The following is a 22,977-nucleotide window of genomic DNA, read 5'->3' as shown; positions in this document are numbered from 1 at the left end:
CTGATGGTAGAGTCATGGAATCATGGAATATTCTGAGTTGGAAGGCACCTACAAGCATCATTGTGTCCAACTTGGTGGATGCCCTGACCTAATTTCAGTTCCAGGGCAGAAAATGCAGTCTCCTTAAAACCTTCCTATGGCTTCTGTTGGATTCTTCCTCACTTTTCTCCAGGGGGCTGTGTGCTGTAGTTAAATATGGATGGAAAGGTTGTGTTCCACTCTGGATTACAGCTGAATCTCAGTGGTGGATAAATTGCATCCCAAGTCTAGTTTGCAAAGCCCTTTGGGCTTCATGGGCTGCAGGAAGCTGTATTTTATTCTGGATGTGTGTTTGCTGATAATTCTATAGGATTTGCAGACAGCAGGTTGTAAGAGCCCTGATTATACTGGTTCCCTGTGCAGTCAGACTCTGCCCAAATAATTCAAGTGCCTGCTGCAGAGAGAGGGAAAGGAAGATGGAAGGATGATTTAGAAATCTCTGGAGCAGATGGGAAAAAGATGCATATGTTGATCTGAAGGAGATACCAAGCCACATATATGTCTTCCAGCATCTAAATAAAAGTCAGGATTTTTTAAATGGTTGCCTACTTAAAGCCCAAATAATTCCTTTAACAGCAGGTTTTAAAGGTTTAACCTAATTTTAGAATTTTTATTTCAAGTGTCCTTCCATAAAATTAACTTTTTGAATGCAGAATGCTTTAATGTCTTCTGTGTTGGTGCTCATTTTCAAGAAATCTCTGCACAGTTATTTCTTATGTACCAGTTAAATCTATCAGCCAACAGATGTCAAGTGTAGCAAAAATGCTATAATAATATTATGGTCTAATAACAGTTATAATGATTCTAATTACCTGGTGCAGCTTTAAAGAGAGGCAGATTCAGAGATGAGTGCAAAGGAGGTGTTTAACCTTGAACTGCAGAGGCAGGGCTCTTCCAGAGGTGCCTGTGCTGCGCCCTCTCCTCCCCATCAGACATCCCCCTCCCTCTATTTCCTCCAGCAGACTGGGAGCAGCACTCTGGTGTGTTTTTAATGTTCAGACCACATTCTGGCTGTGCTCAAAGAGTGCTGGTGAGCTGAGGATGAGCACGTTTCCTGCAGTACCTGGGAGTGTGAAGCCTGCTCGTTTTCAGCCTCTGTCTGCCCTGCTCCTGGCGTGCTCCCACAGCCTGATGATTGTGGCACTCGAGGATTGCTCCCACCCTCGGGAGCTGCAGAGCCTCAGCAATCTCCATCCTCTCTGCAAGCTGCTTGTGCTGCTCTTAACCATTAGGGGTGGCTTTGCCACAGCCTGGGAAGCACAAAGCCAGAGTCTCCTGATGGAGAGCACTGGGGGTGTGCAGGTGAGTGGCTGAGAGTTGTTGATCCCTACAGAGGCTTTGCTGTGGGGGTAGCAGAGCACTGGGCTGGTGCTTGAGTGCTGTGCTTGCCTTGCCTTCGACAGGCTGGCCCCACAGAGCCTTGTCAGAGTCTCCTTCCCCAGCTGCTCCATGTGCCAGCCCTATTACATCACTCCCAATGCCCTTTCACCACTATTTTTCCTTTAGGAAGGATGCTGGGCTGCATTTGCTGTGTTCCTGTGGTTGTTGCCCGATGTTGCTGAGTGCTGTTAGTGCCTTGGGGTGCCAGTGCTCATTGTGGCTGTAGTGTAATGGATCCCCTCGTGTCACAGCTGCTCATTTAATCCTGTGACATGAGGGGTGAGGAGTCCCTGGCTCACAGACCAGCAGCCTTTCCACAGAGGAAGCTCTGTGTGGGCTGGAAGTTGACAGCTTTCAATGATTATATGCTGAACCTTCTTCCTATAAATAATTGATTCACAGGCTGATGAGAGCTACAGGAACTTGTCTCTCAGTTGCTGCTCCCTGGCATGGACAGCAGCTGGAAATGTGCTGTTTTCCTATAAAATGGATCCAGAGGTGCCCTTGCTAGGTTTTCTTTATTTCCAGCCTGTTGATAGGCTGACCTGCTCTGCTTCTCAGGGACGCCCTGCCTGCCAGCACCTGCAGCACACCTTGTGCCAGGCCTGGTGCTGCTGAGAGCTCTGCCACCTGCAGCCTTTCCCTGGGGGCTGTTCAGCCTCTCCCTTGGGCACGTTCAGCCTTTCCTTTGGGCAGGTTCAGCCTTTCCCTTGGGCACGTTCAGCCTTTCCTTTGGGCACGTTCAGCCTCTCCCTTGGGCAGGTTCAGCCTTTCCCTTGGGCAGGTTCAGCCTTTCCTTTGGGCACGTTCAGCCTTTCCTTTGGGCAGGTTCAGCCTTTCCTTTGGGCAGGTTCAGCCTCTCCCTTGGGCAGGTTCAGCCTCTCCCTTGGGCAGGTTCAGCCTCTCCCTTGGGCAGGTTCAGCCTCTCCCTTGGGCACGTTCAGCCTCTCCCTTGGGCAGGTTCAGCCTTTCTTTTTGGGAGGTTCAGCCTTTCCTTTGGGGAGGTTTGCCTTCTTGCTGGAGTCAGTGTGTGTGTGTGTTGGTGCATCACCATGGAGATGAGGCCACAGGAGCTGCAGGGCACAGCCTTTTCCAGGCTCACATGAAGAAGGATGCGGTAACGGGCTCCTCTTATTTAGGGAAAATGATTTCTTGGAGTAAATAAATTGTCAAAGAACACTTGGCATCAGCTCAGGTGCTATTAAGGAGAAGATCTCTTGAAGCCAGAGCTGTAAGGCTCATACAATATTCACCTGCTTTGCTGTGTTCCACATCAGGCATTGCTGCTGTGCCCAATGCTGACTCACTGACCCACTTGTGCTTTTACTTACCCTGAGATAACAAAGCTCCTGTTGCTTTTCTCCTCCCTGTGTAGGTATTTGTCATCCTGCCACTACAGCACCTTCCTGGATCCCTTTCCTTGCCCACTGAGTGTCCAGGCTTTCAGTGCTTTGAGTGGTTACAAGGCTTCACCTCCCATGGCTGCTGCTGCTTTGGCCGGGTTTGGGGAGGACGTGGAGGGTGTGTGGCTGCAGTGAGTTCTCCCCCATGCAGAAACACCTCTCTGGGTTGAGCACACCCCAAAACCCTGTTCTGGTCATGCAGACATTCTTGGGGGGTTGGGACACTGCCCTTTCTGTGTGCTTGCCCCTGGCACACTCTTTCCTTTCTAGTTTCTGGTACACAGAACCCTCCCAACAAGGTCTGGAAGGGCCCTGTGGCAACTCTGCCTCATTGCCTCCACGTCTTATTCCAGACTTCATCTGTAAACATCTCTTTGCCCCTGCTAAAAACACTGTTTCTTAATTTCTCTCTGCAGGAGTATTATTTAATTTGTAACAGTTTTAGGACGTCATTTGAAAAATCCGATATGAAGCTGTATTTCATTTACTGTAATGATCCACTAATGCAGGCATATTTCAAAGGCAGGCAATGCAGTACTGTGGGGTTTAATTGAATTTTGTTTTTCAACTGAGCATCAATAGACAGACAATAACAAATGGTGGACAATATGCATACAGAACTAAGTCTCTTTATTTTCCTTTTCAAGACTGTGGAAGTGAAAATGTATAGCCCTTAAAATGGACTTGGCCTGCTCACAACTGCTGCTTTAGTGTATTTAACTCACTTCAGGAGGAGTTTTTTCTTCTTACTCTGTCGTAATTAATTTTCTTGCTCTCTTCTAGCCCACAAAATAAACTCTTACACTGTGGAAAATTTCTAGCAGGAGCCGTGGGTGATCGAAGTGCTTCTGCAAGTTCTGCATGTAGTTTTGAATACTGTGTTGGTACCTAGTGTGTGATGGCTCCTCCAGATGGGCCCTCCTGAGGGTGACAGAACAGAAGGGCTGGGTGTGAGGTTCCTGTCTCTGGGAACTGGACATGGCATGTGCCAGCCTTGGAGAGGGAGGGAAAAATGGTGTTGCTGCCATGGTTGTACTCAAATCAGGAATCAGTAAGTGGCTCTGGAGTGCATTTTGTTCCTCTTCTCCCAGCAAGCGTGGGGTAATCAAGTACAGAGTGTATGTGGGGAAGCTCGGGCAGAGTGTTCCACATCAGCAGGAGGTTTCTGGGATAGTGTGAGGCAACGTGTCACCTTGCAAATAGGAACTGGTAGAAAGGATAGATCTGAGGGGGGGAGAAAACATCACTTATTGTCTGTGCTGTGCATGGGAAATTGCAGCAAGGAGTGGGAGAAGGGAATAGGTATGGGTAGGATGAGAGGTGTTTTGGCTGGGATTCGGGGTGGTGGGGAGGCGAAGAGGAAGGGAAAAGCTGTTTCATGTGGTGGAGGTCAGGCAGTGTGACAGCTTTCAGAAAGATGTTTGTCCTGAAGGTCCCTGTGCACTCTCATCTCCAGGCAAGTCCTGAAGTCCTAAATTGGAGCAAATCAGCACCAGTGCTCTGGTGTGGGCCCAGAGGTCCCTGCCAACCGCAGAGCTCTGAGGAGTCAGTGTCATGTGGTGTGCAGGCAGAGCAGAGCCCTGCGAGAGCAGCTGCCAGAAATTCAGAGAGATGCGCTGCTTATAAACAATAAATGATAAATTCAGCCTCTGATCTCCGAGGCACGCTTTGCTTCTGCACACTCCATGCTGGCAGAGAAGATTCCCCGTGCTGGACTCAGCAGTCTGTCTCTGGCGTGGAGGGTCTGGGGGAGGCAGCTCATGGAATTGGGGTCGTGCTGAGCCCCGGTGGAGCGTGGGCCCTTCTGCCAGCAGCACTAATGAGCGTGGCCCCTGTGCCACGGCCGCTAACGAGGGTGAGGGCAGCCTTGCTCAGCCTTCACACCACCCCCGCTCAAAGCTGTGCTCCTGCCCTCTGGAGAGCAGCGTTTTGTGTGAATGCAGCTTGCTGAATGAATGAATGAAGTCAATTTAAACGATAGACTAAACGATGCTTAGTGTTAAACTGTGCGAGCTGTATTAACAGCAGGGTCACGGTTGCTGTGGCCGCGTAGAAGGGGCGGTTCTGGCTTTATCCAACACACAACAACCCCTCCCTTGCTCTTGGGGGAGCTGTGGCAGTGCTGGTGAAGCTGCTGGTGCCAGGAGCTGCCCCACCGTGCCCAGGCACTGCTGGGCTGTCTCCTGCTGCTGGACACATCCCTGTCCTGCTCCTGGCACCTGGCAGGGCTGTCGGAGCTGTGTTGGGTGGTGTCATGGCCAAGCTGCTGCTCGAGGGGCTGATGTGAGCTGATGGCTGCACAGGTAGCCTGGAGGGGTTATTAATATTTATTGTTATTATTTGTTAGCAGCGGTTACAAAGGTTGCATGAGTGCTCAGTAGATGCCAAGCTCTGTAAACATGTGTTTGTGCCATGGTTATCCTGCCCCTGCCACCCTGTGCCCATGTTACAATTCCCTCCTGTGGGCTGGTTCAAGTTTGGAGCAGGACCTGCTGCCCCTGCTCAGGCTGGGCCCAGCCAGCCCAGTTTATTCCCACCAGCCTCAAAGTGTGGCTTCCTTGCTGTGTGGGTTCTCTGTAGGCAGCAAGAAGGTGTTCCCACAACTTTTCCCTTTGTGTAGGAGTGTTTTTAACATGCCAGAGCAGAGTCCTAGTAGGAGTAAATGATGAGGAGCAGGCAAGAAGAATAAATGTATTTTTAAAGCCATTTCATAAGCGACATGAATGGAATGGTCTGTGTGGCAGCTACACCCTCTCCACTGGGATCCTGGAGGTGTGAGGGGGCTGGCAAACAACTGCTGCTCCCTGGGCTGCCCTGCCTGGCTGGGGCTTTGTGCCCAGGTGGGACCCTCTGGCAGGGCTGGGGGCTCTCACTGGAGTGGGGCTGGGACACCCACTGGAGGCACAGGGGTGCTTTCCTGAGGACAGGATGCCTGGAGGAGCAGAGCTGCTGGGATCATCCTGGGCATTGACCTTGGGTGATGGTGTGTGCAGGTTGTCCTGTGTGAAAGCACAGGGTTGTGCACACCCAGCTAGTGACTGGGGAAGGGCATTAGAGTGTGGCCTCCCAGTAATCCTCTGTGGCCTCCCAATAATCCTCTCTTTGCCGTCCAGCTGTTTCCTGTCCTAGGCATAGGCTGAATTTCAGCTCCAAGCCTCCTCTTTCTCCTGCTGCTGTAGCTGTGCAGTTGGCAAGCAGGAGGGACAGCTGGCCACAGGGTGCTCCCAAGGTGTCTGTAGCACACCAGCAAACATGAGTGCTCCTCACAGACCTGGGGACCCTCTTGCTCAGAGGAGGGAAATTGCAGGTCAGGTCAGCTGCATTTCCTTCTCTTTGTCTGTGGCACTGCACATCACTCAGCCTGTCACAGGGGCTCGGCCCTGGATGCCACCATTGGAGGGACATGGTGTGTGAAGGGGATCTCAGCTCGCTGTGAGTGCACTCTGTGTCCTGAGAGCCTCTCCAGTCCCACAGCCCCCGTGCACGGCTGGCTGGAGCTCATTCCCTGAGTTGCTGTTGCCCAGGGAACTTCTCCTTCAGCCTCAGAGGCTGTGAGTGCCGCCAGGGCTTTGTGCCCTGCTTCAGCTGGAGGTGCCTGGGGGTTCCCATCCCTGCCCTGCTCTCACCGAGGGAGCTCTGTTGGTGCTTTGTGCTGGATGGCACAGTGTGCTGCTGGTGCTCCCCTTGCCATCTCAGTGAGGCTGGCTGGACAGAAACCTGCCCTGAGTTAACCTGCAGACAGTTTGTAAGGCTGTAATACCAGTCCTGCTCCCTCAGGTCATCCCTAGGTGAAAACAAGGATTAGCATATTGGTATTGCTTATTCTTGGAGATAATTGGTGTTTTTGTATCAGCACTGGGGTGGCAGCAGGAGCAGGACAGTGCCTGTCCCCTGTGCTGGCACTGCTGAGGGACCTCCAGTCTTGTGTCCAGTTCTGAGCTCTCATGGCAAGACAAACATGGAGGGGCTGGAGCATGTCCAGGGAAGGGAACAGAGCTGGGAAGGGGCTGGAGAGTCCCAACAGTGTATGGAACTGTGAGGAGCAGCTGGGAAAGGGGCTCAGCCTGGAGAAAAGGAGGCTCAGGGGAACCTTCTCCAGGAGGGAGGAGCCAGGTTGGAGTCAGGCTCTGCTCCCAGGGAATGAGGGACAAGACAAGAGGAAATTGCCTACAGGCTCAGGGTGGGCACAGCAGGAATTTCCCCATGGAAAGGGGGCTCAGGGATTGGGAGGGGCTGCCCAGGGGGGTTTGGAGTTCCCATCCCTGGAGGTGCCCAGGAAGGGCTGGAGGTGGCACTGAGTGCTCTGGGCAGAGGACGAGGTGGGGATCAGGCACAACTTGGACTCAATGGTCCTGGCAGTCTCTTCCAAGCTCAGTGATTCTGGAATTCTGCTTCCAGCTGGCTGCAAAGCCAGAGGCTGATGTTGGGGCTGAGGGGCTCTGGGATGTCTGTGTGCTCTCCTGGAGCAGCAGGTCAGGGCTCAGATGAGGCTCCTGGAGGATTTGTTGGAGTGGCACAGGACGGGCAGTGTGGGCTCTGTGCTGGGCTGTGGGGGCAGTGCTGCCAGCAGCAGGAGGCATCAATGACATGTGCTCCTCTCTCTGGCTGCCTTGGGGCTGTCACCTGTGGCTGTGGGAGCTGCATTCCCGGGGCTGTGCAGCCCCCTGTGCACAGCTCTGCCCTCACTGAAATGTCCCTGCTAATGGGGAGCACAGCTCTGGGCTGTTTCTGCTGCTGTTGGTGCAGACCAGGATGTCTGGAGCTGTGGAGCAGAACCTCCCAGCCAGCAACATCCCCATCTCTGACAGGAGGGTTACTGCCAGCAGAGGAGACTTCTCAGAGTCTGACCCTTTGCTCTTTCCCTAGTGCCTGATTTTGTTTGACGAAAAGGATTATTGAGAAAAAAACAACCCCTCCACTCTGCACAAGGGGAATTTGTGACCTTCCTAGTCCAGTTTTGCTGCTGCCTAGCTGCTGTATGTGCTGGATCCCCAAAGATGCCCTCAAATCCAAGCAAACATTCCGTGTGCAGGTGGGGTCACCACGACCACCCTTTCTGCTTCACAGGCTGTGAGAGTTGTTTCTGGAAATCCACTGTATCCACAGAACATTCTATGTGGAAATCCTCTCCTGCTCTCATTGTGTCCACAGAACATTCTGTGTGGAATCCTCTCCTGCTCTCTGTGTGTGTCTGTCTGTAAGGAGATGTCAGCCTGGGCAGAAGCTCCTCTCCAGGAGCTCCAGAGCCCCTGTTGCACATGTCGGCTCCTCCTGCCTACCTGGGACTGAGCAAAGTGCTAATTGTTGTGCAGATGTCATCTGCCAGGCAGGCAGGAGGCTGGAGGCTTGGAAGAGGCTGTGCTGTCATTTGCTAGCAGCCTCCTCGGTACACGTGATGAGCTCTGTTTTTATTGGGAGTGTGCGTTTGCATTCAGCCACTGCTTTGTTGAATTTCTCTTTCTTTTTTTTTTTTTTTTTCTCTTTTTATTTCCAGGCTTGCAGATAAAGTTTGAGGGATACATCTATTTTTCATTATTCCAGTTTTGCTGCTTGTTTTATAACTGAAAAAACCTCAATCAAACCAAGAAACCTGTTCCTGTGTAAAAAGCTTTAGTTTGTTCTGAGGTGAGAGGGAATTAATTGTGTGTTGCGGTCACACTGGACTGAGGTCAGGACCGTGGGACTGTCCAGAAGGGCACAAGGATCACGATCTGGGAGCAGAGGGAGTTTGAGGCTGTGCATTGTGCTCTGGGTGTGCCAGCTCAGGAGCCTGGGTGTTGGTTGTAGCCTGGATTTGCTTGGCCATGTCCCAGGAGAGAGCTGGAGGCTCTGGCCACAGGTTGGCTTATGAAAACAGGGAGCTTTTCTTTTACTCCAGCTGTGGTTTAATAAGGGCTTGTGGGCCCTTGAGGTGGTTCTTTGACCCTTTAGGAAAGAGGAGACACTGAAGTAGGAACTGGGAGGTGATGCTTTCCTGAACTGTGTGAGTTAAGCAGGGGGATGCTCATTGCTCAGGCATGCTGTGGGTGTCAGAAATCCAGATCTGTTCCAAAACCAATTAATGAGAAAAATCCAGTTGATGTGGTCGAGGTGGCTCAAAGGAAGAGGCTGCTGCTCAGGAAGACCCTGGCTCAGGAGTTTTTGGAGGCTGCAGAAGTACATCAGGTGCACTGTTACCTCTGCTCTGTCCCTCTCCTGGTTTCCTCTTCCTTTTCTGGCAAAAACCAAGCAGGGAGAGGAAGAAATAACAAAGTGGAGTGTAGGGACAAGGTACCAGTGAAAGGGTGGAAGGAGAGGAGGCTTCCCTCCACGTCCCTGAAGGCTTCTGGGGGCAGAGGCTCTTTGGTGCCGGGAGCTGGTGGTGGGTGCTGCTGTGAGCAGGTTTTCTGCTTTGTGGGACACAAAGTGGTTGCTTCAGTGAGGGAGAGCTCTGCTATCTGATGTGCCACCCTGATGGACAGCAAAGCAAGATATTTCGGACTGTGTGTAGGGGAGGAACTTCTTTAAAACCTGGATAGGAATAGGAGCAGACTTGATGGAGGGATGAGTAATGAAGGAGTGTTTGAGCGGAACTAATCAGTCCTATGTTCTTTCAAAAGACCTCATTTAGTTTAATTCAGCAGCGTGTAAATTTAGAGCCAATCACAGGAAATACTTGTGCAGCCTGTGTGCTGGCAGGCTGCTGCACTCCCTAGCCCAGCAGAGAGCTGAAGGCTGCAGGTGGATCCTGAGCCTCGTGTGAGGCACTGGGGGCACACGTGTGTGTGCTCACACGCAGGGTGGGCACAACTGCTCTGTGCCTGGGCACTGGCACCCACAGCAGCAGCAGCAGCCTTCATTTCCCCGTGATGTGCTCTGTGCCCCATCAGGGTGGCTCTGTACCCATCAGGATGGCTCTGTGCCCCATCAGGATGGCTCTGTACCCCATCAGGGTGACTCTGTATCCATCAGGGTGGCTCTGTGCCATGGCTCTCTACCCATCAGGGTGGCTCTGTGCCCCATCAGGGTGGCTCTATACCCATCAGGGTAGCTCTGTACCCATCAGGGTGGCTCTGTGCCCATCAGGGTGGCTCTGTGCCATGGCTCTGTACCCATCAGGGTGGCTCTGTACCCATCAGGGTGGCTCTGTACCCATCAGGTTGGCTCTGTGCCCCATCAGGATGGCTCTGTACCCATCAGGGTGGCTCTGTGCTCCATCAGAGTGGCTCTGTACCCCATCAGGGTGGCTCTGTACCCATCAGGGTGGCTCTGTACCCATCAGGGTGGCTCTGTACCCATCAGGGTGGCTCTGTGCCCCATCAGGGTGGCTCTGTGCCCCATCAGGGTGGCTCTGTGCCCCATCAGGATGGCTCTGTACCCATCAGGGTGGCTCTGTGCTCCATCAGAGTGGCTCTGTACCCCATCAGGGTGGCTCTGTACCCATCAGGGTGGCTCTATACCCATCAGGGTGGCTCTGTACCCATCAGGGTGGCTCTGTGCTCCATCAGGGTGGCTCTATACCCATCAGGATGGCTCTGTCCTCCATCAGGGTAGCTCTGTGCTCCATCAGAGTGGGTCTGTACCCCATCAGGATGGCTCTGTCCTCCATGAGGGTAGCTCTGTGCCCCATCAGGGTGGCTCTGTGCCCCATCAGAGTGGGTCTGTGCCATGGCTCTGCTCCCAGGAACACCTGAGCATGGTCAGAGCCAGCTCCTGGCCCCATGGCTGGGCTGAGCCTCTGCTCTGAGCAGCAGGGAAAGCCTTGTGCTGTAGGAACCACTGAGTAAACCTTGCTGACCTCTGCAAAATGTTGTTTTCCTCAAGAAAAACCTACATATGGATTAGATGAACCCCTGCTCCTTGGACAGCTGGTCGTTTTGTTTAATTTGAATTAACGCAGCTGCTTCAGTGCTTAAAATGAGGCACAGGCATAAAAAGCCTTCGCGGGATTGCACAGCTTTTTATTTTTCCCTCCAGTTGTCATCCATGGCACTGACACAGAGATTTTAAACAAGTCTTGCAGGTCTCCTCATATTTTCCAGGAGAGATATCATCCCCTGTGGGGTCAGTATGAGTTCTTGGCATTTCCTGTCACAAACCCCATTAGCAGTGAGCCCCACGAGTCCCTGTGCTCACACCTCGAGGTGTTGTGCCTCCTGCCATGTCACACCCCTGATCCCACGCTGTGTTGCAAAGTGTTGTGTAAAGAGTCCTGAAACCTGCAAAAATGGAAAAAAAAATACTGTTGGGTTTGTTTTGCTTTGCATTTCAGGCTGGTGGCAATGTCTCCTTGGGCCAGGCTCCTCTCCAGCACCTCCAGGGTCAGCCTGCTGCTGCTGCTGGGCTCTGTGCTCCTCTCTTGCTCCAGCCTGGGACAGAGAGTGCCTGTAAGTTTTGGCTGCTCCACTTGACTTCAGACTGATAAAACACAGATGCTTTTTGCCTTTAAGGAAATGCCCATTATTCTTTAGGAAATGTCTTTCTCCTGCTTGAATTATGAAAACAAACCAGAAAGGGTTCTGCTGATTTCTGTGTAAATGAAGAATCGCTTGTGTGGCGCTGCCCGTTTTTGCTAGAAATGCTAATGAAAATGGGGTATTGCAAAGCAACCGTGGCCAGGCAGTGACAGCAGCACTTAAATGAACCAAGTCACATCCTTTTATCCTTACTGAGCGTTTAAACCCCACACTTTTCCTGAGCAGAGCTGGTAAACATCAGCTGTCTCCGTTATGTGTTTGAACAGATCCAGCACTGGGAGGCCTGGTGGTAAATTTACAATAGCCTGTATCACTAACTCCCTCTTGGATAATCACAGAGCTGTGGAAATCAGCTAAGTAATAACTGCTCCACTCACTCTTTTTTAGTCCTGTTGAGTCTTGGCTCAGAAAATGTTAACATTGATTTTCATCTGCAGAACCTGGGCTTTTATGGCTGTGATTGTTCCTGAGCTTTAACCATTTGTTATAATTTAAACAATTCCAAGCCCCTGATGCACTCAGCAAAAGCAGGAGTTAAGATCTGGTTCCTCGTGCATTTCTGAAATCGCAGCCGCTTTCCACATTCTGTGGGTTTGTCAGCCTTCCTTGTGTGTTAGTTACCACAATCATGGAATTGTGCAATTGTGTAGGTTGGGAGAGACCTTTGTGATCATTGAGTACAACCTTTAACCCAGTGCTGCCAAGGCCACCACAGCCCACGTCCCCAAGTGCCACATCCACACTGTTGTTGCTACTCTGCATGTTTTGCTCAGGTTGACATTTCTGTGGCTCAGAAAGACTCTTCTAGGCTGGAAACGGATATTTATATGCAGAGCATCCAAATTCTGACAGAAAATGTGCATGCATTTTTTCCCAAAGAGTGGAAGAACTGAAGGCAGAATGTGTCCCAGAATTTTCCAGTTAACCTCTGAATTTACTTACATTTTTCCCAGTGAAAACATCCTAAGGATTAAGAACCAAACACTTCATGAAGTGAGCTGTAACTCCATTTTAATTGCCAACAATTAGGACTAATCATTCCCTGTAGGGTGGTTAACTCAAATTCCTCAGTGGTGACTGAATTGGCGATCTCAGAAGCTGAAAATATTCCCTTCAGCAGGCACTGAGCTGTGGGGATGATGAGCCTGGACCAGTTCATCTGTTCCTGCTGGAACCAGAACAGCCCAGACCCAGAGTCAGTGCCAGGTGTGAGAGTACAGGTCATTTCTGTGCACTCTCCAGAGGTTTTTGTGACTCCCACCAGCTCCCTAGGGAGGCTTTCCATTGAACACCAAGGTTTCCCTCACAGCAAGGATTTTTTTCCCTGCTGTTCTTCCCTTGGTGTAACATCGAGCCGCTCGTGCTGGCTGCTCTCCCACACCTCTGCCAGCCTCGTGCTGCACTTGCCATGGAGGTGGTGATTAAATCCCTGCCTCATTGTTTTAAAAGCCTTGGAGAACACTGCAAGAGGGTGGAGAAGAGGATTGATCCTCGCATTTGTATCATGTGGGCAGCTCGGTGTGTTTTTTCCCATGTCCTATTTTGGAAACAGCTGAACCATTTTAGCTGAAATCTTCTCCTAGCCTGAAATAAGTGCATTTAAGAAAAAGAAAAAAAAACAAAAACAAAAAACAACCCAACAAAACCCAAAAAACCTCACCAAACCCCAAACCAACCAATAAGCCTTGAGGCATTCCACTCGTGTGGAAAATTTCAGCTGAAAAAGTTAAAAGTTTGACATATTTTTAGGCAAGGGAAAATGGGGTCTTACAATCTTACAATGTTATACAACCCTAATAATAGCCAGGGCTCCTGCCTCTGACTGAAATACGGGTAAGGCTCTGTTAGAGCTGGTTTGAAACCTGCAACCTGCTCTGGAATAGGAAATAAGCTGCGTTGCTTTGTTCAGCACAAATGTCATGCTAGTTATGCATGTTTAACCTTCAATATACTTTAAATCTAAATTTAACCATGTGGAAAGAATCTCAGATGTCAAAAAAAAAAAATCTGCTGGCGAGGAAAAAAATTTTGTATTCTCAGCCAGCACTAAATTACCCAGATGCAATTGCTAATGAGCTGAATCTCTTCTCTCCAAAAGGTGTTTGCCCTTACAAAAACAGAAGAGAGCGACATAAAAGATGACAGTGGGAAGGAGCTGGGGACAGAGGATGACGTTGATCCTGAAGACCTGGAAGTGTTTTACCCCACGGGTCAGTGGCAAACCCTGCGTCCAGGTAACTGCTAATTATAGCATGCCTCTGGAACCCACCTGCCAGCACTGACAGGAGCCTTGCAGACGCTCCAAGAGCTGTTTGTGCCCATGACAATGTGTGCTTTTGCTGGTGCTCACACAGAGAGGAGGACTCGGTGACCCAGTGCAGGGACTGGAGGTGGTGAGCAAAGCGTCCAAGGAGGGGAGAGGTTGCTCCAGGGCTTTCAGGTCACTGGAGCAGGAGGAGTGGGCTGCCAGCCCCCTGTGGGTGGGGGGCTGTCTCTGTCACTGGCTCCACAGCCCTTTCTCTCTTCATTTGTCAAGGGCCAGGTTTTATAACGCTTGTTGGCACGTGGATTCTCAGGTCTGCTGTGCTCCGGTGTGGTGCTGCTCAGCGGCAAGCTGATTAGGAGTTGTCACTGGAGCACTGCACAGCTTTTTAACAATGGTTTTTCTGTTCCTCGCCTGTTTGAAAGCTAGCTTTTATTTCCATCTGTGCAAACCACAAAAAATCTCTTCCCTTTCTTTGGGTTGGTGTCTTTCATTAGACATGCCTGGGACTCTGTGGTGAGAGAAGCCCAGCAGAGCAGCTTGGCCTCTGTGTGCTGAGAAGGCTCTGGAGGGGCCAAACCCATTCAAACACACACAGATGCACATGTGCATACATATTTCAACAATTAGCCTGTCTCGGGGATCCTGAACAAGCTGTTTAATCCACTTGTGCTTTGGTCTCCTCATGTATATGCAGGTGTAATACCTTCACACCTCACAAGGGTGAACTAAGTAGTAATTAATTTTTATAAAGTGCTCTGAATTTAAGAGCTTTATCCTGTGCTCAGTATTATCATTGAAAGAATAAGTATGGGTTCCATTTGTCTTGAAATTTCTGCCAGATATAGCAGAATGACTTTTCCAAATGTAAATCTTTGTATAACATAAATGGCTACAAAAGCCCCTGCGTTCCACAGAGCTGCAGTATATACTTATATTCCATTTCTGTACCATTATGTATGGAAGGCGTGTGGTGTCCCTGCTCATTATTCAGCCTGGCAGATCCCCACCAGCTTTGTTGGAGCAGAACATGTACATACTTGCAATCATTAGAAACCTCATTGCAGGGTTTGTTCACAAGCACCTTCTCCACTGCTCGGGTGCCTTATTCCGCTTCATTTTTGTATTTATTCCATGTTGGGCACATGCAGTGAAGGGCTTGTGGAAGTGGGAAGCTTGTCAGTATTCACAGAGGAGAGTAATTTTGGTTACTCTTGTAGAGACTTAAATGGTGTCCTGCCTCATGTTCTGACTGCTACAGACCCCAGCACTGGGGACGTGGCACAAAGAGGAGCTGGCCTTGGTCTCCTGCTGCCAGCCTGGGTTTCTGTCTCCTGGGGTTCTTCTGCAGTGAAATCCCTGTGAGGACTGGCACTGACACCTTCAGCACGTGTTAGCCAAGGCTGGGGCCCTGCTGCCAGCATGAGCCCATCCCTGTAGCCTCTGGCCACACTTTCCCAGTGTGAGCTCAGCTCTGGCTGGCAGGGAGCTGACCTGGCACAGCTGCTGCTGTGGCTGCACAGGGATTCACCTTTTGGTGCTGCAGCAGAGCCATGCAACTTGGCAGCGTGTCCATCCCACTGGTTCTGCATCTTGCCATGTTTTCCATGTGGCTGCACTCACTGGCAGCTGAGCAGAGCCTGGCTGGGCTCAGGGTTTGTCTGCTGCTGCCCATGTCTCCAGGACACCCCCACTCCCTCTCCCGTTGTATCCCTGTGGCAAACTAGGCCAGTCTCTCTGGGGGAAGCAAATTCAGGTGTTTGAATTTAGAATTTGGATCTACAGTTCTGAGCACTGGGAGGGAGCTTGGAGCTGCGTTTCCCCCATCTCACTCCTGTTTCAACTTGTTCCTGTTCTGAGCTCACGCAGGATTTTGTGCTTCTCTACAATGGTGCAGCAGCTCATCTTTTATAGATGTGTTCCCAGTTTTCCTCTGCTGAGTTTCCAGTTCCCTGTTGCTAATTGCATCAATCCACATTTCCACCGGGAGTACAGCAGTGTCATCAACCTGTAACCTGTCAAATCCCTCCCCAAATTCCATTGTTGTTGTGTCTGTAATGCTTTGGGCGCTTGTTCCTCGCTGTCTACAGTGTGAGCTGGATTTTGATCAAGTGCTTCCTTGCACTATGAGCACACTTCAAGCTGCTGGAGGTGGCTGGATGCAAACACAGAGAGACAGTTGCCCTAAGAGCTGTGCTGCCTGTAATTTGGAAGCAAGGTCAGTTGTCTCTTCTGCCAGGCAGCCAGAGCTAACAGCTCTGGAAAGGTTGGTGAAACTTCCCAAAGCCCTTTAACACTTGGTTCGGCATTGCTTCTTTCTCACTTGGCACTAAATAATGCACCAGGTGCAGGCTCAGACTGAAGGGAGATGTGTGCCCCAGACAGGCTTCCAGCACCTCTGCTATTAGACTTTTGGGCATCATCTGTGGGGCTTTATTGGAATATGAATCCCAATATTACCAGTTAGATTGTGCCTGGGCCAGTCTGACCCTCGCTGCTGGGCCAAAGGCAGCAACTGTGCTGTAATCACCCCAGAGACACCTTTAGCTTGCTGGTGGTTGCAGCTGGGCACTGAACAAGTCCAGGCTTGTAAGGGACCCCGTTACCTCAGGAGAAAGGCTTCAGGCGATGGTGAAGAGAAAAAGGAGAGGATTGTGCTGGAGGGTTATATCCAGAGGTTTATTCCATGGTTACAGAGGTCTGAATATGGGCAACTGCTCCAACAGAACAATGACCGCATGGTCTGATCACCTTTTTAAGCTCAGGGACAGGGGGAGGGGAGGGGACAGGTGAGCCACCAACCAGGTGAGAGGGGCAGGGTCTCAGGGGAAGATGACACCCAGACAGGCCAATGACCTCTGGGCATAGGGGCATCCTTTGAACTTGACCAACCACACGACGCCTTGCTGGAATGTTCAGCCTGATTGACAGCCCAGCAGGGGGCGAGGGGGGAAGGGGAAGAGGGGTAGTGGCACACCTGGGGAAGGGACCCGGAAGTTAAAACAGGCTATTACAACACACTGCAACAGGGCTTTTCCTTCTGTCCATGGTTGGAGTCCACAGGAACCTGGAGGTTTTTTGGGGTTTAGTGAGTGGGATTGCTGTTTCCTCTGAATGAAGGTTCGCACCCCTGCTGTGACTCCTCATGGTCGGGTAACAGAGTTTGTTAAAGTTGTACTTCCTCTGCAGTCTTTTTTCTTTCAGAATACACTTTCTCCATGTGACAGTACCCTTGGGAGCTGGAACATATTTTACTTTTGTTGTTTGGGCACCAAATTTCCCAATATTTTGTTCAGCATTCCTGACGATGATTGGAAGTTGGATTTCTCTGGCCATCTAGTTGTATCACTGAGCAGCAGATTTTCCACCCAGCAGTGGTGGGAAATTTTCCACCCAGCAGTGGTGCCTCTGGGAAGAGTTTGCTGTGAAGATTCAGAGCAAGGATATTAGAGGCAGGGGTTTAATTGGGAAAGGAAAAGGGCATTAATCGCCCCCCAGCAGTGATGAGTGGAGAGCTGGAGCTGCACAGGGCTCTGCTCTGCCCATCCCCGTGGCAGCAGTCCTTTGCTGCTCCCTAATGTGGCAGAAACCCTCTGGCAGCTTTTCCAGCTGACAGTTGGGAGTTAATGAGTCCAGTTTCCAATCCAGATGGACAAGTGAGAACCTCCACTGCCCAAATATCAAAATATTTACAGATTGCTCTGCAGAGAGGCAGCAGTGGGGCACAGAGGCTGCCTTTGCTGCAGAGCAGCTCCCTGCAGACTGGAGGGATGGAGCAGAGCCTGGCACTGTGACTGGCACGGTGCAGCGTGGATCTCTCTGGGCTTTGGATGGATGTCTCAGGGCAGAGCAGGGAGCTCAGCTGGCCTGCACCTTCAGCTGTGGTTAAAGCTCTGCCTTGCAGAGCTGAACCTGCAGTGACTCCCCACTGTTTGTGCTGCCCAGAGTAATTTTCTGCAGTGCCCAATGATTTCCCAGTTAAAAACCAAGGAGCCACAGCTGCTGCTGGTGGTCAGGCTGCCAGAGTGAAGCTGATGTGAGCATGCTGTTGGTGCTGCTTCTGCAAAGATGAAACCATCTCATGTTCAGCAGGGAGCCAGTGATACATTGCTTGGCATTTAAATATCCATGGCTGCAGCTCCCAAGGACCCTCAGGCTGCCTTTGCTGCTCCTGCTCGTCACAGGTCTTCTCCCGTCTCATTTGCTGCTCAAACAAGGTTTTACACCTGTGGGAGCCCAGTTCTGCAGGCAGCCACGGCAGGGAGGCGTTTTCAGGGCTGCTTTGAAGGGCTTGTTGTGCAAGGACAGGGCTGAGGATGGGCAGTACCTCGGCCCAGTTTCACTGCCAGTCTGTCCTCCAGGGGATTCCAGTGGCCAAATGAGGCAGCACTGATTTGGCTGAGAGGGGGTTCCTGAGGCAGGGGAGGCAGGAGGCAGCAGGATCTGTGCCAGGCCTGTGCCACAGCCCGTGGGGGTGACCTGGCTGCTGCTGAGGGTCCCCTCACACCTTGTCTGCTCCTGCTGCTCGCTGGGATGTCCTGAGCTGCAACAACTCTTGCTAATTGCTCTGCTGAATTCATCACTGTCCAAACCATTGGCTTCTCACTGACCCAGACCTAACTGAGACAGTGGTGGGCAGGTCTCTGAAATATTTATGGCAGCACAGTCAAGAGAGGGCTGTGAAATACAGAGTGAAACCACCAGGGTATGCTCGTTTTTGCAAAGTTTGACATGTCTAATCCAGGAAATAGGAGCCTCATCAGATCAGCACGGTTTTGCATACAGAGGGAAGGCAAATGGAATTTTAAAAACCTCATCTATACTAGATGAAATGCTTCTTCTCCACGTTTCTTTATAAAACGACTTGTTAGTGATGTGCAGATGGGAGGAATCTCGACTCTGGAGTTGTTATAATCTTGTCTGGCCAGCAACAGGAGAGCTGGAGGATGATTCCAGCAGGTAGGAAAGGCCAGGCTGACTTGAGAGCAAATGTTCAGTGCTTGGAAGCTGAGTTACAGTCCCTGGTAATTCTCCCTCTACTTGTTTTCAATCTGACTTCTAGCATAGGAGGCTTTCCATCTCCTTAATTTATCTCCTGCCTGTCCTTTTTATTGCCACCTGCCTTCATGGGCTCCTCTCTCAGCTTCCTACCCTTGTGAGCTTTCCTTTGCCCCTCATCCTCACATCACAGGTGGCACAGTGTCCACACTTGTGCCTAATTCCAAGTCCTTGGCAGAAGTGCCAGGGCTGAAGCTCCAGGTGCTGCTCCTGCCCGGCGTGTGGGGCAGTGCCAGGCAGGTGGGGCTCATCAAGCACACCCTCCATGCCCTGGTCCTGGTCTGGGTAAGAGGGATGGTGATGTTTCCCTCCAGCTGTTGGTGAAAGGACAGGACTGGGGCTCAGGAGATGCTGGGACAGTGAGCAGACAGGGGTTCCCAGCCCCCTGCTCCAGCAGGAGGATGTGTTTGAAGGATGACAGCTCTGGTCAGGGAATCACAGCACAAATGTCCTGCCCTGCAGCTTGGTTTCAGCATTTCTGTACAGAATTGGGACCCCCAATTCCATTAATTGGGAGCCATCTTTTGCCCCCCAAATGCAGGTAAAACTTCTCTTCTGTCATTTGCAGAAGTGGCAGTGTCCTGGCAGCACTGGTGTGGTGAGGAAAAGCCCTGCAATGCTTGCTCAGGTTTAGGAGCAGAGTGGGCTTGGGGTGGGTTTTTGGTGTGTCAGGTCAGTCCTGTCCCTTGCTGGCCATGATGTTACTGGTTTCAAACTGGTTACAAAAGACTTCTGCAGGGATGCTCCTTCTGCCAAAAACTAACTGTGCTTCTGAGCAGCCAGAATAAAATCTGAGCTTCTGTAACACAGAGCCATGGGCTAGGCTGTGGGCACTGCCAAAACAAGGGTGCAGGGCTGTGTTTCCATAAGCCAAGCCATGACTCCTGCTAGTGGTTTGTGGAGTTCTGAGCCCTGCAGGGTATTCCAGGTGGCCATAAACCAGGGGATGAGGTGCTGAGAGTCAAGCAGTGGTTTTATTGCAACAGGAGGAGGTTAAGCTTCAGCTTTCAGAATAATTTCAAACTTCACTTTAATGATGCTCAGGCTGCTGGTGGTGTAATAGCAGCAGACATCAGCAGTGGAACCATTCCCGTGGTTAAATGTACATTGTTTGGTGGGGGAAAAGTGCTTTGAAGGAAGAGAGACTGTTTCCCAGGGAAGACATCTCTCATTCCTTGCTTTTATCTCCTCCCTGCCAAGCTGGGGATGCTGTGAGCCTGTGAGCTGCTGAGAGGTGCTCAAATGTGTGCTGGGTGATGAGGAATACCTTGCTCTGGTTTTTATGTGCAAGTAGGCTGGATTTGCTGCAATAACTCCAATAACCTTCACGTGGCTGTTTAGAAGGATGAACCTCATTAAAGAAGAGGTATTTAATAACAGGCCTATTTTTATCTCTCTCTTTATCTAACAGTCTGCACATTTATTTCAAGCTTGTAACAGTGCTTTGGAAAAAAAATGTTTTCCCTCCTCTGAAATGTTTTGGCAGTGCCTCCAGCCTTGGTTATCTTGAATTTCCAGTCTGGCTGGCATCTCTCCTCTTTCCAAAGCCAGCAAGCCACAGCAGGCCCAAAGCTCCAACATTTTCCTTGGGAAATGGGAAATTCCTGGGGGAATATGCTTTCAAAACATGGGACTTGTGTCCCAGGGTCACTGAAACAGTTCTGAAGGTTTGATCAAACATAATCACAGCGACTCCCTCAGGCTTCAAATGTGTGATCTTGTGTGGGACAGGCACTGCAGTGTTTGGTGTTTGCTGCAGGATGTGACTGACCACACACTCTGGGAGAGGCTGGCAGCTCTGGGCTCAGGCATTCCTGCAGAGATTTTTTTGTCCTAAATTTGTCAACTTTATTCTGTAATGTCATAAATTCGGCCCTGTTCTATAGATATCTTGCAGACATTGTGTGTTCAGCCCACTCTCCTGTGTTTGCTGTCATTTGCTGGTGGTGAAGGAGGCAGCCCCAGCCCTGAGGGGATGCACCATCTTTCCACCTCCTTCCACATCTGTCCCTTTGGCATTGCTGTCTCTGTACCCAGACCCTGCCCTGACTGAAGGTTGGCTGGAGCACAGGTGTCTGAGCCTGTGGCCAGGATGACCATTTCTGAGCCCTTTTCCCAGGATACATGTGGCCATATGCTCCAGGAGCTGCTGGATTTGGGCCTTGGGATGTGTGTGGCAGTTGTTACAAAAGAACTTGGCTCTAGGGGCTAATCCCTGGTTTTTCCTTGCTGTTCAGTCTGCATCATATACATCCCTTACCCACAGTTTTGCAGCATTATCTTTTTCCATAATTAGGGAGTGTTTGCCATGGTCTTGCTCAGGCCCTCCCTCCCTGCAGTTTCCCCCGTGGGTTAAGGCCTGACTTACTGAAACTTCCACAGAGCTGATTCTGGGCGGGCAGGGACAAGGCCAGAGGGTTTTCAGCAGTCAGCACAGTCAGATGGCTCCTGTGAGGAATATTTCACTTGCTCCTTCGCAGCTCTTGCCTGCAAATTGTCCTCTTGCTCAGATGGGGCTCCAGTTTCTTTTTTTTTCTCCTTTTTCTTTCCTAAGTTATTCAGTTTTCCATACATTTATTTATAGGGTCACACAAGCAACAGGTCTGCTTTTTCCACAGATCCTTCCAGAGCCACGTGCTGTGCCTGCTCCATTCTGGTGCAAAAGCACCTTCTCCTGTGAGGAAAACTCAGAATATCCATCCAGCTGTCTTGACTGAGCGAGGCATTTTCTCTGAACCCTGCCCTCTGTTCACTTCAGAATCTGCAGGGAATTTGGGACATAAATTAAAAAGCTATTTGATGCTCCTTGAGGTCTAGAAGCTGGTTTTGCATTTGTTCTTACTTGAAAGCACACTGAGACAAATGGCTCTGCTTTACTGAAGCTGCTTCCTTTGGCATCCTGAGGAAGCTTCCCAGTTAAAAAATAAATATGGCTCTGTTTTTCCAGCCCTGCTTTACCAGCAAAAGCTGGGGAAGGAAATGTAATCTCCTGGGGTCTGTCCTGATGTTTTGTACAGCTAATTCCCATTTATTGAAAGAACTCTTCCACGCCATAGTAACGTTTAATTTTTTATTATGTGTTTACATTTTGGAAGGAGTAAGGGTGGTGGTGTTGGAAATTCTAATGAGGGACAACATTTCTGATTCAAAGGACTCAGTCTCCTCTCTCCTGATTTTTCTGCCTGATCCTTCAGACTGCAGGAAGTTTTGCTTGGGTCATTCACTTGCAGCAGGATGTTATGTGAATACAGAATTAATGTGTGCAGCTTGTCACTTGGAATTGCTGCTGTTCTGCTGCTGGGGAGCTCCCGGGGTTGCAGAGTCCTTGCAAGCAGCAATAACAGGAATGTGCCAGTGATCCTGCAAAGCCAGAGGAGGAGCAGGGAGCTGCAAGTCTCCCCCATCACTGCAGGGTGTGAATAAATAGATCTAATCAACAATTTACATGTTAGCCCTGAACCAGGGTTTATTTTCAGGATGTGTCATTCAGCCCAAGCGAAACCTCTGCATCTCAGGCTGGTGGTGTTTCTAAAAGCACCTCTAAGTGATCACTGAGGCTGGATTTTGAGCTGCATTTACATTTTGATAGAATCTGCTGCTTTCCTTATCTGAAACAAAGCCTACCTGATCTTCATTAATTACACTATCATTTCACCTAACCAGGGTGCTACTAATTACAGTTATCTGTCTGTTCTTCACCAGATAATACACAAAAAATTGTTATCCCTGGCTGTATCTGGATTAGCTGGAGCTGTAAGGGGGGTGCACATGGTGATGGGTTTTACAGGTGGAGTGCAGGTATTTATAGGCTGTCTGAGGGAATGATGGAGGAGTGGCTGCTGCCCCACTGGCTGTGCTGCCATTCCAAGACACCTCCATGGCAAAACATACAGAAAACACTGCTTAAACACAGAAAAATCTGGTTACTGCAGGGTGACTGGAGCAGGCCAGCTCCACAAGAGAGGTGATGGAGTCCTGGGACATCCCAGACCCTCCTGAGCACAGCCCTAGGGCTGGAGGGGACACTGCTGGAGCAGGGGTTGATCCCAGAGGTGTTTCCAGGCTCAGCTATCAGGGACTGTCTGGCAGTGCCTTTTTTGAGACAGAAAATCTCACAGTGGCTTCACAGAGAGCTGCAAGCCCTGGTGGTGGTGCTGACTGCTGCCCCACTAACATCAGCTGCAGTCTGAGCAGGGCAAGCACAGAAAGGGCTGCTCTGAAAAGAGGCAGCAGGAAATGTCTGAGCTGCTGGGGAGCTGTGGTTCCAGAGGGCTGGAGCCAGGAGCCACAGGCTGCAGGGAAGGGGGTCCATGAGGGCAAAGCCTTTGCTGGAAGAGAAGCCAAGGGGCTTTCACTTGACTCCTGTTTCATCATCCTT

General features: G+C 50.5%; 1 long non-coding RNA gene across 1 annotated transcript in view; it reads left to right on the top strand.

Annotated features, from left to right (window-relative positions):
• Positions 1-13,414: 13,414 nt before the first annotated feature.
• Positions 13,415-22,977, top strand: part of LOC134433916 (uncharacterized) — a 58,236-nt gene continuing 48,673 nt past the window's right edge. The window contains exon 1 of the long non-coding RNA XR_010031761.1: positions 13,415-13,512. This is a non-coding gene — a long non-coding RNA (uncharacterized LOC134433916). The remainder of the gene's footprint in view (positions 13,513-22,977) is intronic.

Source organism: Melospiza melodia, unplaced genomic scaffold, assembly GCF_035770615.1.
Source record: "Melospiza melodia melodia isolate bMelMel2 unplaced genomic scaffold, bMelMel2.pri scaffold_28, whole genome shotgun sequence".
Lineage (NCBI taxonomy): Eukaryota > Metazoa > Chordata > Aves > Passeriformes > Passerellidae > Melospiza > Melospiza melodia.
The sequence above is the reverse complement of the archived record's forward strand: the minus strand, read 5'-3'. Positions and strand labels throughout refer to the sequence as shown.